General features: G+C 39.6%; 1 pseudogene; it reads left to right on the top strand.

Moving 5' to 3' along the window:
- Positions 1-9,588: 9,588 nt before the first annotated feature.
- LOC150041653 (serine/threonine-protein kinase 35 pseudogene) lies at positions 9,589-10,666 on the top strand (annotated as a pseudogene).
- The last annotated feature ends 2,376 nt before the right edge of the window (positions 10,667-13,042 follow it).

The following is a 13,042-nucleotide window of genomic DNA, read 5'->3' as shown; positions in this document are numbered from 1 at the left end:
CTGTCCCCATTTTCGATAGAAAATGTAGGATTTCTTCTAACTTCTTCTCCATTGTAGCCATTCGGCCCTCCATTGACTCATCATAACTTTCCTCCTTGATATTCAAACCTGAATTCTGATACTCAATATCTACTGGTTGTTGTTCCCTTTTCAAAATCTCACTTAGACTCTCTTGGGCTGCGGCATATGGCTCAGCCTCAGGTTCTTCAGAAGGGTCCTTTAACTCATAAAGTTCCCTTAATTCAAGATTAAGTTCAGCATCTTCATGTAGAGGATCTATGTATTTACTTACTAAATTCCATACAGTAGTAGCCTCTACTGGGGTCTTTTCGGGGCCATATACATCATAATAATCTTGAATTCTTTTTCCTATCCGCTGCCAGGCTTTTTGGAATTCCTCCTCTATAGACCTCGGGCATGCCTCCTTGAGAAACTGTAGGAAGCTCTGAAGCACCCCCTCTTCCACCCACGTTCCGTGGGCTTCAAATAGGCCTGTTAAGATCGGTAGAAATAACCCATGGCTATTAGCTTGACCCATAATTTTTACTCCTGACTATACTCTCTTAATAGTCCTACGATGTGTTACTCACCACAGGGAGGGGTCCTTCACCTTCGTCCCAGATTTTCAGGGTCCCTGTTCGGGCGCCAGCTGCCGGGGCCAACCGGCAGCAAACCAGGGTTCGCAGATTGGGGTTCCTGAAATAGGGGACAAGGACTAGGAAGAAAAAGAAGAGAGACAGACACACTAGGTCCGGGATGTCCGCAGTCCAGGCAAAGACTGACTAGACTGCCGCGTTTATTTTCCCCTCCCCCTTCTTCCCTCCTCCTCTCCCAGGGAACCTCCAGGTGTTACATTCATATGGTAATTCTCAGGTCATTTACATAGAATAGGGCCAGAAAGCAATAAGACAATATAGCCATCCTCTGATGCAAGTCAAGGTACAGTTTGATTCCACTCTGGCTCCCAACATCAAAGCAATTCAGGGGTCTGAAATCTGAGGGTTTCAGTTTAAACCCAACAAAGGCAGGAAAGACTGTGGGGGTAATTTCCAATAAACTTCTGAGAAAATACTGGAAGTGGCACTGTGGGTCAAATGGTAGAGCACTAGCCTTAAGCACAAAGTTGCTCAGGGACGGAACGAGGCCCTAAATTCAAACCCTCAGGACCAGAAAAAAAAATTGTTTTAAAGTTCAGTGCTTACTCTTTTTTTCATAGATATCCTGGCCTCAATATTTAAAAAAATGGGATTAGGTTTAGAAATGTGACTTAGTGACTTTGCCCTGAATGCATTAAGCCCTGAGTTAGATTCCTCAGCACCACATAAACAAAAAGGCCAGAAGTTCCACTTTGACTCATGTGGCAGAGTGATAGCCTTGAACAAAAGCATCTCAGGGAGGATGCCCAGGCCCTGAGTTCAAGCTCTAGTTCTGGCAGAAAATGGGTGAAGGCAAAAATATTGGAGTTAAAAGGACAACAAATAAATCTGCTTCAAAGCCAGACAAAACAAGATGGATGGAAGAAAATTGATGCAATAATCAACAAAATAAAATGATAAATATTTTTACAGTTAAGCTACACAACAAAAGGAAACATAAAATTAAGTCTGATAGACACACAGAATACAAGGCTTTAGAATTTATGACCAAGTTATTTGGAATTATAATAAATGAATTATGATTTTACTTGTTTGTAGTCATAATCAGCTGTTAGATTTTTAACAAGAGCCAACTATTCAAATAGATGGATACTTCTAATTGATTTCTTTCTTTCAAAAATATATATTTGCTTTATCCCTCATGACAATTTTTATTTGGATTTATGGAATATGTAGTCTATGATTTATATTTGAGATTTTCATCCTACTTTAAACTTTTTCTGTTTGTATGAATTGATACAAAGGTTGATTTCCATCTCCTCAACATCACTACTATTGGTGCTTTCCTTTGCAGAAGAGACTTCTTCAGTCTCTAGTCTTTCTGGAGCATTAGAAGAGTGTGGAATTCTCTCATTGCTATTTGAAATTGAGTGTTGAGGTGTCCACCTGGATAGAGAAGTATGGACAGAATGCTCTGGAAAAGTTAGAGGTGTTTAATCCATCAAAGGGCCATCCGTTTCTGAAAATATACTGGGTGATGGAGGCAGTGGCATCGGCTCATAAGGTGATAGATCATAATCTGAGTTACGCCCAATGAAAGAATCTATCTGGTCAATTGTTTCGTTATCTTTGAGGTCTAGTCCTTGTTTAGTAGAAATTATCAAGTCCAACAAGTCCCTGTCATTGTCATTGTAGCCAGGCCAGTCTCTTTTAATCTCCTTGAAAATACAGTCCTTTAAACTATACGAGTGGTTGCTGGTATTTGGATTGGCTACTTATTCAAGAATTTTACCCAGAGAAAATGTGTTACATTTCTTCCAGGCATCTTTTTGTAATCGTGTAACCAGCTCAATTTTTTTATAATCTTTCAATGCTAATAAGTGAATCACCCTTGCCCTATATTCCTTCATTGTATATTCCTACAGATTGGTGCATTTCGAACAGTGAGTGCAGGATTAACAGGGGCTGTTCTTATCCTAGCAGGCACTAGATCAGGAACTACTCAAGGACCTTTCCAAATTGAAATCTTGATTTCCATTTGTTGTATTTCAGTACTCTCACATGTGCTTTCAGAATTATCTTCTGCATCCATTTCTAATGGAATAATCTGATAAGATGTGTCGCCATCATTCACTACTTTTTCAACTGCATTCTTTTTATAACTTTAGAGGGAGTAAAATCTGATGTAGATTTTGTACTGTACTGTTCATCATCAGAGTGCATATCTGATAACTGAAATATGGATTTGAACACATTCCTGGATGAATTTTGTGGTGACCTTTCCAATTGAAATTCAACATTTGAATTCTTAGAGCTGTCTCAAGCAATACTTGCTCTAAACCATAACCTGTTAAGCTGCAAAAGTCTGCCTCTATAGGCTGCTGAATACTCAAATCTGTAAAGATCAAAGTTCATATAATAATTTTTAATTTAAATTTTATTATCAGAGTGATGTATAGAGGAGTTACAGTTACATTCGTAAGGTAGTGAGTACATTACTGCTTGAACATTGTTACCCCCTCCCATGTTTGTCTTCCACTTTCCCTTGGCCCACCCCATCCCAAGATATAAAGTTCCAACATATTGTCCTATCAATGTCGCTGTTATACTGATTCATCCTTTGTCCTTGGTCACATCAGCTTGTTATTCCCCTCCCTTCCCTGATTCAAATAAACAAATAAATGAGTATACAATACAACAGGTATCAAAGAAAATGGTTCACCTTCACAGGAATTATTCCTTTGCTACTATGCATAAGTCTATAATCTTGACATATTTTAACCCAGTGGTGTAAAGGAGTATCTGACTGAAGTAGAGTTTGGACAGATACAATGACTGTAACAGTTTAATCACTTCCTTTTACATTTTCAAACATTCGTTTTAGTTGTCACTGTTCATTCAAACTAGAAAGTACTAAATTATTCTTTCTGATTCTTATATAAAAATGATCCCTTCTAAAAAACATCATATAAAGGTGTAGAGAGCTATTACATTCGCCATTACAAGATGGTGCTGGCATCCACCTTTGTGGTTGCGCCACTGAGTTGTTTGTCTGAAAGTTTCCAGGAAGAGATGTGATTGTTCATGAGCTTTATGCATGATTGGAAGTATGTGTAATGCCATATTGCTACTTGTTTAGAATATGCTATAGAGGTGTACTTATATTATTGGCTATAGAATTGTAAGAAAGCAAATGTGATTGGATGATGGGCCTATAAAAGTCCAGGGTTTTGAGGAAGTCGGGGTCGACCCGGCATAGCTGTAAGCTTGCTGAATAAACTGCTGCTCGAGAAGAAGTCTCACTTGTTGCGTCTTCCTTGCCGGCTGAGGGGGTAGCGACATAAAGGAAGGTATTTGCTAATGGGAACAACAGCCAAAAGCTTTCACTAACTGGCGGTCAAGGTTTCCATAGGATATGATTCATGATTACCTAAGTCTCCATTACAGGTAATCTTATCAGGAAGATGTTGAGAAATTGAAAGACAGGGCTTTCACTGGATAGCTAAAACATTAGATAAATGATGAGCAACAGCAATGACTTATTTTTCTTTTTCGACTTTCTAATCATCAGGTTCTAAGAGAAAATGATTTTCACCTCCCTAGTTTCTCACACCTCACTGACAGAACACACATTGGTGTAGGAGGAAAAGGGAGAGAAAATTCTTGCAAGAAAATGGGCATGGAAAATAAATAGGAGTAGCTATTGCATATGCATATGTGATGGACTTCAAAGCAAAGTAGAAGAAGCAAAGGTTATTTCCTATGAGAAACATGAACAATCAATGAAGAAAACCTTATAATTGATAAAAATAGGGAACGAATGATACTGTACACAATTAGTTTAAACAAAAATTATTGAACATTAAAAGCTCACAGAGATTACAACAAAATGATAATAGAATTTAGAACTTCTCTCTTACTTATAAGCAAAAATATTCAAGACTACTCAAACTTTAATGCCAATACAGACGAATGAACTTACAGACACCTTTAGTGTTCAAATCAGCAGCTACAATCTTCATATTTTTTGAAAAAAAACGAAATAGGACACTTTCCCCAGAAATGATCATATTTTCCATCATAAAGCAAGTCTTAGCAAATGTAAGAAAACAAATTGCTTCCTGTTTACTATCAAACATGGTCAGGAATAAGAGTAGAATTCAGTAGCAAAGGAAACCACTGAATATAGTCAAATTTTATCTCATCTTCAAACATATCAAAGTAAAAGAAATGAGGAATAATATAAGATTTCTTTGTAGCTGTACAACATACCACTTTTATTGCACAACTATTATCTTCACACATTTTGAGAAAAAGCTATTGGTCTAATTATTGAATACTACCCTAGTTTCTGATTAAGTTGGTGGTTATAAAAGAACATATTCTATAAAGTATTAAAATTGAAGTACCTTTGTCACACTAATATTAACAGAATAAATATTTATTTCACAATGTACTTTTACCTCAGTGAAAAATAACCAATGAAACCAGGCGCGGTCTCCCACATCTGTAATCTTAGCTACTCAGGAGGCTGAGATCTGATGATCAAGGTACAAAGCCAGCCTTGGCACAGGAAGTGGGACTTGGCTCAAGGGTAGGGTGGTAAGCCTTGAGCAGAAGTACTCAGGGACAAGGCCTAGGCCCAGGGGTAGGGCCAGTAGCCTTGAGGTGAAGAGCCAGGGATAGCCCCAGGCGGAGTTTAAGCCCCATGACATACAAAAAAATAAAATAACCAATGCAATGCTTAAAATATATCTGGTCTTTTTTTAAAAAAATTTCAGTACTAAAGTTTGAACTATTGCTCTGGCTGCTGCCTTGAGCTTTGATGCTTCAAGGCTAGTGTCTTAACTTTCAAGCTGTAGCTCCACTTCTTGCCCATTGTTGTTAATTGAAGAAAAGACTATCAGGGACTTTCCTGTGGGGGCTGATTTTCAACTGCTAACCTCAGATCTCAGTTTCTTCACCTTTTCAAAGTTCATTGCTTTTACACTCTAAAACTGTTAATCAGCATCACTCATGTACCCAGTTTGAAAATGTTTCAAAACCTGGCTTTTATTCTGGGGCCAATGTCTCATGTCTACATTAGATTTTCAAGACACTGAGATTTGAGAATCAATGTCCAAAGGTAGACTAGGCTGAAAAGACCACAAGACTCTTACATGTAATTAACCAGCAAAACCTTGGAGAATAAAGATGGATCCAATGGGGAAGTACCAGCCATGAGCTAAAAACCTAAAGGACAGTACCCAGGTCCTGTATTCAATATCTGCACCAAAATGGATAGATAGATAGGTAGATAAATGATAAATAGGTAGGTAGATAGATGGATGGATTGATGGATGGATGGATGGATGGAAAGAGAGATGGATACATACATACATATGTACATACGTACGTACATACATACATACTTAGATACACACATACATACATACACATACATACATACGTACATAATTTATTTCATTACCTTAGACCCTTCCTACTCCAAGTTCTGAGCATTACTCTGAGTACGCACAACTCATTACTCTTAAATGTTTTTTTTCCCTCTTGGTACCAGTTCATAAACTCAGAGCCTCATAGTCTCATTGGCTTACTTGCTCATCCCTGATTTGATACACTTATTGTATCAAATCTCTACCATACCAGGTCTCTTGACATCTACTATTCTATATCTATTTTCAACTTTTGAAATGAAATTTAGAAAAACAAAAATCAATTCAAATTATTCTGGGCAATTTTTAAAGTTCTTAGAGTCTAGTCAAGAATTTGGCTACCAACTCTTACCTGTTCATGTTTTCTCATAACTCACAAATATGTACACTCTCTGGAGCTTTACTGTCTCATGTCTATCTCTACATTGCTGTGAATAGCTTGTGCTATATAGTTATTTTCATGCTTATGCTTCTAGAACTATGACATCATAATAAGCTAAATCTGGTATTCACTATGTCCTGTCTTAAAGGAAAATACCACCTTCAAGTATACTAATTTTTCATAGCTATGAAATTCCTTAATCTATAGGCTTATGCTTCTACAATTGTGAGAATTGTGTTCTTACAATTGTCTATTTCTCATATAAATCATTTCCAGTCTTTAAGTAAAATACCACCTTTCAAATATACATTTTATTGTATATTAGTAATAAATAGGGGATTTCATTGTTCCTTTTTCATACATTTAAATTATTTTCTAATCAATCCCACTTCTTGTATTGCTCACATTTTATCCATTCTTATTTGGTCTGATCTAATTCATGGAAAATTCAATTTTCTTTTATTTGGACAAACATGTATGTTCTAAGTTCTGATTTGCTGAGAAGGCTGTGTATTATGTTGCTTCTAGGTAAGCCATGTTCTTTAGACCAGGAGGTTGGCCTATGGTAGAGTGCTTGCCTAGTATGCAAGAAGACCCAGGTTTGATTCCTTGGTATCATATACATAGAAAAAGCTGGAAGTGGTATTGTGGCTCAAGTGGTAGAGCTCTAGCCTTGGGAAATCCCAAGGGTAATGCTCAGGCCCTGAGTTCAAGACCCAGGACTGGCCAAATAAATAAATAAATAAATATGCAAAGCAATGGCAAGATTTTATAAAGCATAGATCTCTAAAAATATGAATACAGATGATTGGAAGGATATTTGTTTTAATTTAGCTTTGTTTTACTTCATTTTGGCTCACATTTAAATTGTAGAATAGTTGGTGGTTACAGTAGATGACCTTTATGGACAGTTTTATTTCTATAATACAATGAATAGTTATAAATGTTTAATTTCAGTTTCTGAGTCACCTATAAAAATAGATTCAAAAATAAGCTTTGCACCATAGCAACTACCAGAATCATGTTACTTTGTGACATAGCAAAAGTAGATGTTTGTAGCACAGAGAAATATGCTTATCTTACTATTGTTTATCATCACAAATGCAGTCAGATGGCATCTCTGAATCAGAAATAGTTTTAAATAATACAAATCATGGGAAAACCATGAAATCCTTTTGTTCTATTTGACCAGAGATCTTTCTGCTTCAGTAAGTTAATAAATATAGAATCAAGTTGTATCAATAGTTTGTTATACAAAATTCAAGAAATATTTATTGCCTATCTTATTGGGTAACACTTATATAAAATAAAAATATGAAATGATTTAAAATCTAATTCTAACCAATGTTAAAATGGTATTGTTATATAAATGTTATGTGAGTTTTTAGCAAGACTTTCTGACTTATACATGGTGATAACCAGTAGGAATTAAACTCCATTTATACAATAACAACCATAAAACCCACTTTATTTGTACCTTACAATTTTAATTGTTCTACTCCCAAATATGCCCTAATTTTTATAATTTTGTTGAATTAGATACAGGAATATCTATGTAAAAAAATAGAGAGAAAGAGTGAGATAGATCACTCCATTTTTAAATTCACTATCCTTTCCACCCTTTGAAAAGTATAATCCAAACCATCAGAACTGCCCTTTGGCCACTTTCAGCTAAGCTGGCCAAAAAATAGTGGCTTCATTCTGGGTGAGAGAGAATCTCTGAAGCTCACTATTGATTCCAGATAGGATTCAACTCCATCTACAATCAAGCTACCAAAAATAGCCAATTTTTTTCTGCAGGACACACAAAGCATATTTCCCTCCAAAATAGTATGGAGATTCCTCAAAATATTAAACATTGAGCTCCCCTATGACTCAGTAATTCAGTTCCTAACCATTTACCCAAATGACCACAAACAAGGCCATACTAAAACTATCAGCACAACTGTGTTCATTGCAGCATTATTTACCATAGCTAAGATATGGAAGCAATCCAGATGCCCCTCAGTAGAGGAATGGATCATGAAGATGTATGTGCCCACATTGGAGTTCTATGCCTCCCCTCAGAAAGAATGACATTGCCTCATTCATAATAAAATGGAAAGACCTGGAAAAATATACTAAATGAAATATCCAGGCTCAAATTGAAGTAGATCTCAGGGGTTTTCTTTATTTATAATAACTAGAATATGTTTATGATATCCTTAAGTGGGGAACTCAATAGTCCAGTGCATAGGACCATGTATAATATACCATATCAAAATGAACTCCAAAAAGTAGAAACAAGAGCTTCTTATTATATCATGTATGCATTTATTTCTTTTTTTCTGTTTCAGTTTCTGTACCCTTCATCTTGTATTAAGTTTAATTGATCTGTGCAAGGGAAAGGGAATCACAGAAGCATTAGAGAAAAAGATGAACTAATCCAACAATGAGACTCAGTTGAACTGTACAACCTGGGGGAGGGAAATGGGGATTGGCAATCAGGTAAACATATAGGAGGGGTAACATTGTTTAAATGTAGTCATCACCTTATTTATCTAACTGTAAACCCCTTGTTCATCACCTTTAAAATAAAGATATAATAAACAAATGAACAAATAAATAAATGCTCTAGCTCCGAAAAAATCTGACAGCATAGTGGTACAGAGATGTCCTGTGTATCATCAAACAATTTCCTTCATGCTTATATCTTGCATTATTGCAATATAATGTTAAAAACAGGATATCAATGTATGTATAAAGTCTGATGATAGCATGTGGACATTCATTATTATATGTGACTTAGTGGTGGACTTTATAATCACTAAGCATTACAAAAATTTCTTTATGCTCCCTTTCTGTGGTTACATCTACTTCTTGAACCTAACTCTCCCAAACCCATAACAACATTTAATGGTTTCCCATGATCATAATTTCATCAATACAGAATGTGACACAGAAGAGTTCTTCAGTATAAGATCTCTGTGATTTATGCCACTAGATGTCTAAGAAGTCAATTCAATTGTGGCAGTATATATCACAGGTTAATATCAGAGGTCAAAATCCAATAAAGCTAATAAAAGCTCCACAGAACTAATTGTAACCTAGGGAGTAGACAATTTCAAGACGTATTCAGTCAGTTATTGAGAACATTTATTGACCATCTGTTATATGAAATAATTTTTGCTTACTCATGGGAAAACCACGCTACAGCCTGTTGGCCGGCAGCTATGGTTTAGGAGGCGGTTTAGGAGGCGGTGGCCGGATGGAACGGGGCCCGTGTGGCGGTCAAGAAGATCCGCTGCGATGCCCCGGAGAACGTGGAGTTGGCCCTGACCAAGTTCTGGGCCCTGACAGCCTCAAGAGACGCCACCAGAACCTCGTGCAGTTCGAGGAGTGCGTCCTGCAGCGCAACGGGCTGGCCCAGCGCATGAGCCATGGCAACAAGAACTCCCAGCTCTACCTGTGCCTGGTGGAGACCTCGCTCAAAGGAGAAAGGATCCTGGACTATGCTGAGGAGCCCTGCTATCTCTGGTTTGTCATGGAATTCTGTGAAGGTGGAGACCTCAATCAGTATGTCCTGTCCCGGAGGGCAGACCCAGCCACCAACAAAAGTTTCATGCCACAGCTCATGAGTGCTATTGCCTTCCTGCATAAAAACCACATCGTGCACAGGGACCTAAAGCCAGACAACATCCTCATCCTTTGAGCAGTCTGGCACCCCCATTCTCAAGGTGGCAGACTTTGGAGTGAGTAAGGTCTATGCTGGTCTGACACCTCGAGGCAAAGAGGGCAATCAAGACAACAAAAATGTGAACGTGAACAAATACTGGCTGTCGCCAGCCTGCGGCTCAGACTTCTACTTGGTTCCTGAAGTCTGGGAAGGACACAACACAGCCAAGGCGGACATCTTTGCTCTGGGCATTATCATCTGGGCAATGATAGAACGAATCACTTTCATTGACTCTGAGACCAAGAAGGAGCTCCTGGGGACCTACATTAAACAGGGGACTGAGATCGTCCCTGTTGGTGAGGCCCCAACACCAGCTCTTGAGTCCCAAGTGCCTGTCCCTGCCTCTTCCCCTCCCTGCCCTGCTCTGTCATGGTCAGTGAGTCTACTCTGGGTGGCTCCTTCAGTCTTCCCAGAAGTGCCCTCCCCGACTGCACACCACCTGCTGATTCTTTCTGCCTCTTCCTGGGTCTCAGGCCTGCCAGCCTCCATGGAACATCATCTCAGCACCCCAAGTTTGTTAGACACCTTACAACAGTAGTCCTCTTCCTGGATGTGTGAAAAGGGTAGACTGTTGAGAGACTGTCCTGGCCTTAGCCTCCTGGGAGAGGAGTCAGCAGGACAGATCTTAGTGCCTTACTCCTTTGTAGTCCTTGGCCAGACTCCTGCCTCAACCAGCAGCACATGGCCATCTAATCCTCTGTGTCTACTTGTCATTTGCACTCACACTTTTTCACCTGCGGATTGCCAAAGGGGAAAGAAGGTCCTCACCCCCAACCCTCTTACAACCCCAGCATTGCCCAGTTGCCTCCAGGGCACTCTGGGTGGCGTTAGCCCAGGACAGGAGAGGTGCTGCCCACAGGCGCATGCTGTCTGGTGACTCCAGCAGGTCCCTTCCTGAGCTTACCTCTAGCCAGAAGGTCACATCTGCTTCTTCCAGACTGGCTCCATCTCACCCCATTCTGGGTAAGGGGACTAAGGTTCCGCCCTTAGCCTCATCTCACTCACACCAGTAAGAGGCAATGGGACAGGTAATGGAAACTCGAATCCTCCCACCCTTCCGGGGGTTTGCTCCCATGTCTGCCTTTCAGAGGGAGTGTGTTAAATGTTTACTTAAGAAATAACCCTGTTTACAGCTGGAGGAGAAGTGCGCCCACCCTAGGGGGGAGATTTCACTCTGGACTGGGCCTGGCCTCCTTTATGGCACTGCCAGTGGTAGGCACAGAGTGAATGTAGGCAGAGAAAGTGGGGGCCCTTCATTCCCTCTGCTCCCTGACCCTGTGGTGCTAGGACCTCTCCCACCTCCACCATTCCCTTACAGGGTTCTCAGCTACTCAATATATCACTTGTCTCCTATCCTAGAAAAGCAGTGTTTGTAGCAATAAGATTATTTTTGCTTGAATTTCTAAGAAAAGGAAAAGAGCTGGTGGTGTGGGATCTTCGTTAGTACTGTTTACTCTTTTAGAAGACAACTTAAAAGGATAGATAGCTGGGTTTTAGCCTTTGGAGTATTTAGGGAACTTGAAAAGCAAGAGCCAGGCTCTGCCTGCTCAGGAGGGGACCCTAACTACCCGTGCCCTCTTCCCCAAGAGCACCTCCAGCCTCTACTCTCCTCCGGGGCGGCTAGCTCTTGTTCTAGGTGGATCTCTTGGTTATTCCTCCCTCTGACCATCTCTTCCCTCACCACCCCAAATCTGTGTGGCTAGTCCTAGACTTAGCTGCTGGAAGTGGGAGGCCCAGCAGCCTCAAGACGGTCAACTTCATTATTCAGCTCTCCAGGCCAGCAGATTTGGGAGGCTGAGGCCCGGAGCTACTGCCTCGGACCCTGACCTACCCACTCTGGCTTTTTCTGTTGGGGGGGCAAGTTAATGCAGGATCCACAGCCTCCCCCCCACACTTAGGTATGAACCCTGTGCCCTCAGTTGCCTGAGGACCCCATCCCCCTCTCCTAGGGTTGCACAGGGTACCGAAAGTTGCACGCCCCCACAGAAACTTGTTTTTCCCAGGCAAGACCACAGGAGGAAAGAAGCTGATTTGGGGGCATTTTAAAGAAATTTTGTGCCCCTAGAGCTTATCCTCAGCTGGGGAGGGCATTTCAGTGGCCTCCTGGATTGTGTGAGGGCAGATTTGTTGTGAGGGAGGTTTTAAGCCAGGCACAGGTTATTTTCAAATACTAGTTAATCTATTTTCTATTTTCTTTTTTGCACAGAAGCTGGTAATCTAGGACCTACATGTGAACAACTTTATATGAATATTTTTTGTACTTGGTTTACTTGGGTTGATATAATGCATTATATTTAAGTTCCTTGAACACTGTGGATCCCCTAATGTATGAATGACTGAGGCTTTGTAAATTAAGGGACGTTTGTGTAAATAAAGTTATTTGATGGGGTCAAAGAAGCCATATGTGATTGGAAAAAAAAACTCATTGTCATCTGTAGCCTTATGTCCCACAAGCCTCTAATCAGAAGTTAGTTGGCTACTAATTTATTTGTATTATGGCTAAGGTCACTAGATCTTGCAAACTATGGTAATTATCAGATGTGCTACTCAAAGATCTACACATATGGGAAATAGTTGCACTGTATGGGACTCTAAGGAAGCTGCCAACACTTTGGCTTACATTCATATGTATACTCCATTGGCTTATCTGAAACATAAGTCTACTCCCCAACCAGTCTTTCACTCAAGCATATGGTGGTTACTATGACCATGAACATACAATTAATATGGAAACCTGAGGCTACTCTTAAGTATAGTTTTGGAAGCTATTGGCTCATCTCCAATGATCCTGTCTTTTGATCACTTATATTTACATTTTTGAAATATAGCATCATTATTCTGTATCTACCTGTTTCTTCAAGGTTCAAAATTCAAAGTAGCAGAGTTATGAGAGTAATCACTTTACACCCCACAT

The sequence above is a fragment of the Megascapheus bottae genome, chromosome X (genome assembly GCF_031878675.1).
Source record: "Megascapheus bottae isolate mThoBot1 chromosome X, mThoBot2.hap1, whole genome shotgun sequence".
NCBI lineage: Eukaryota > Metazoa > Chordata > Mammalia > Rodentia > Geomyidae > Megascapheus > Megascapheus bottae.
The sequence above is the reverse complement of the archived record's forward strand: the minus strand, read 5'-3'. Positions and strand labels throughout refer to the sequence as shown.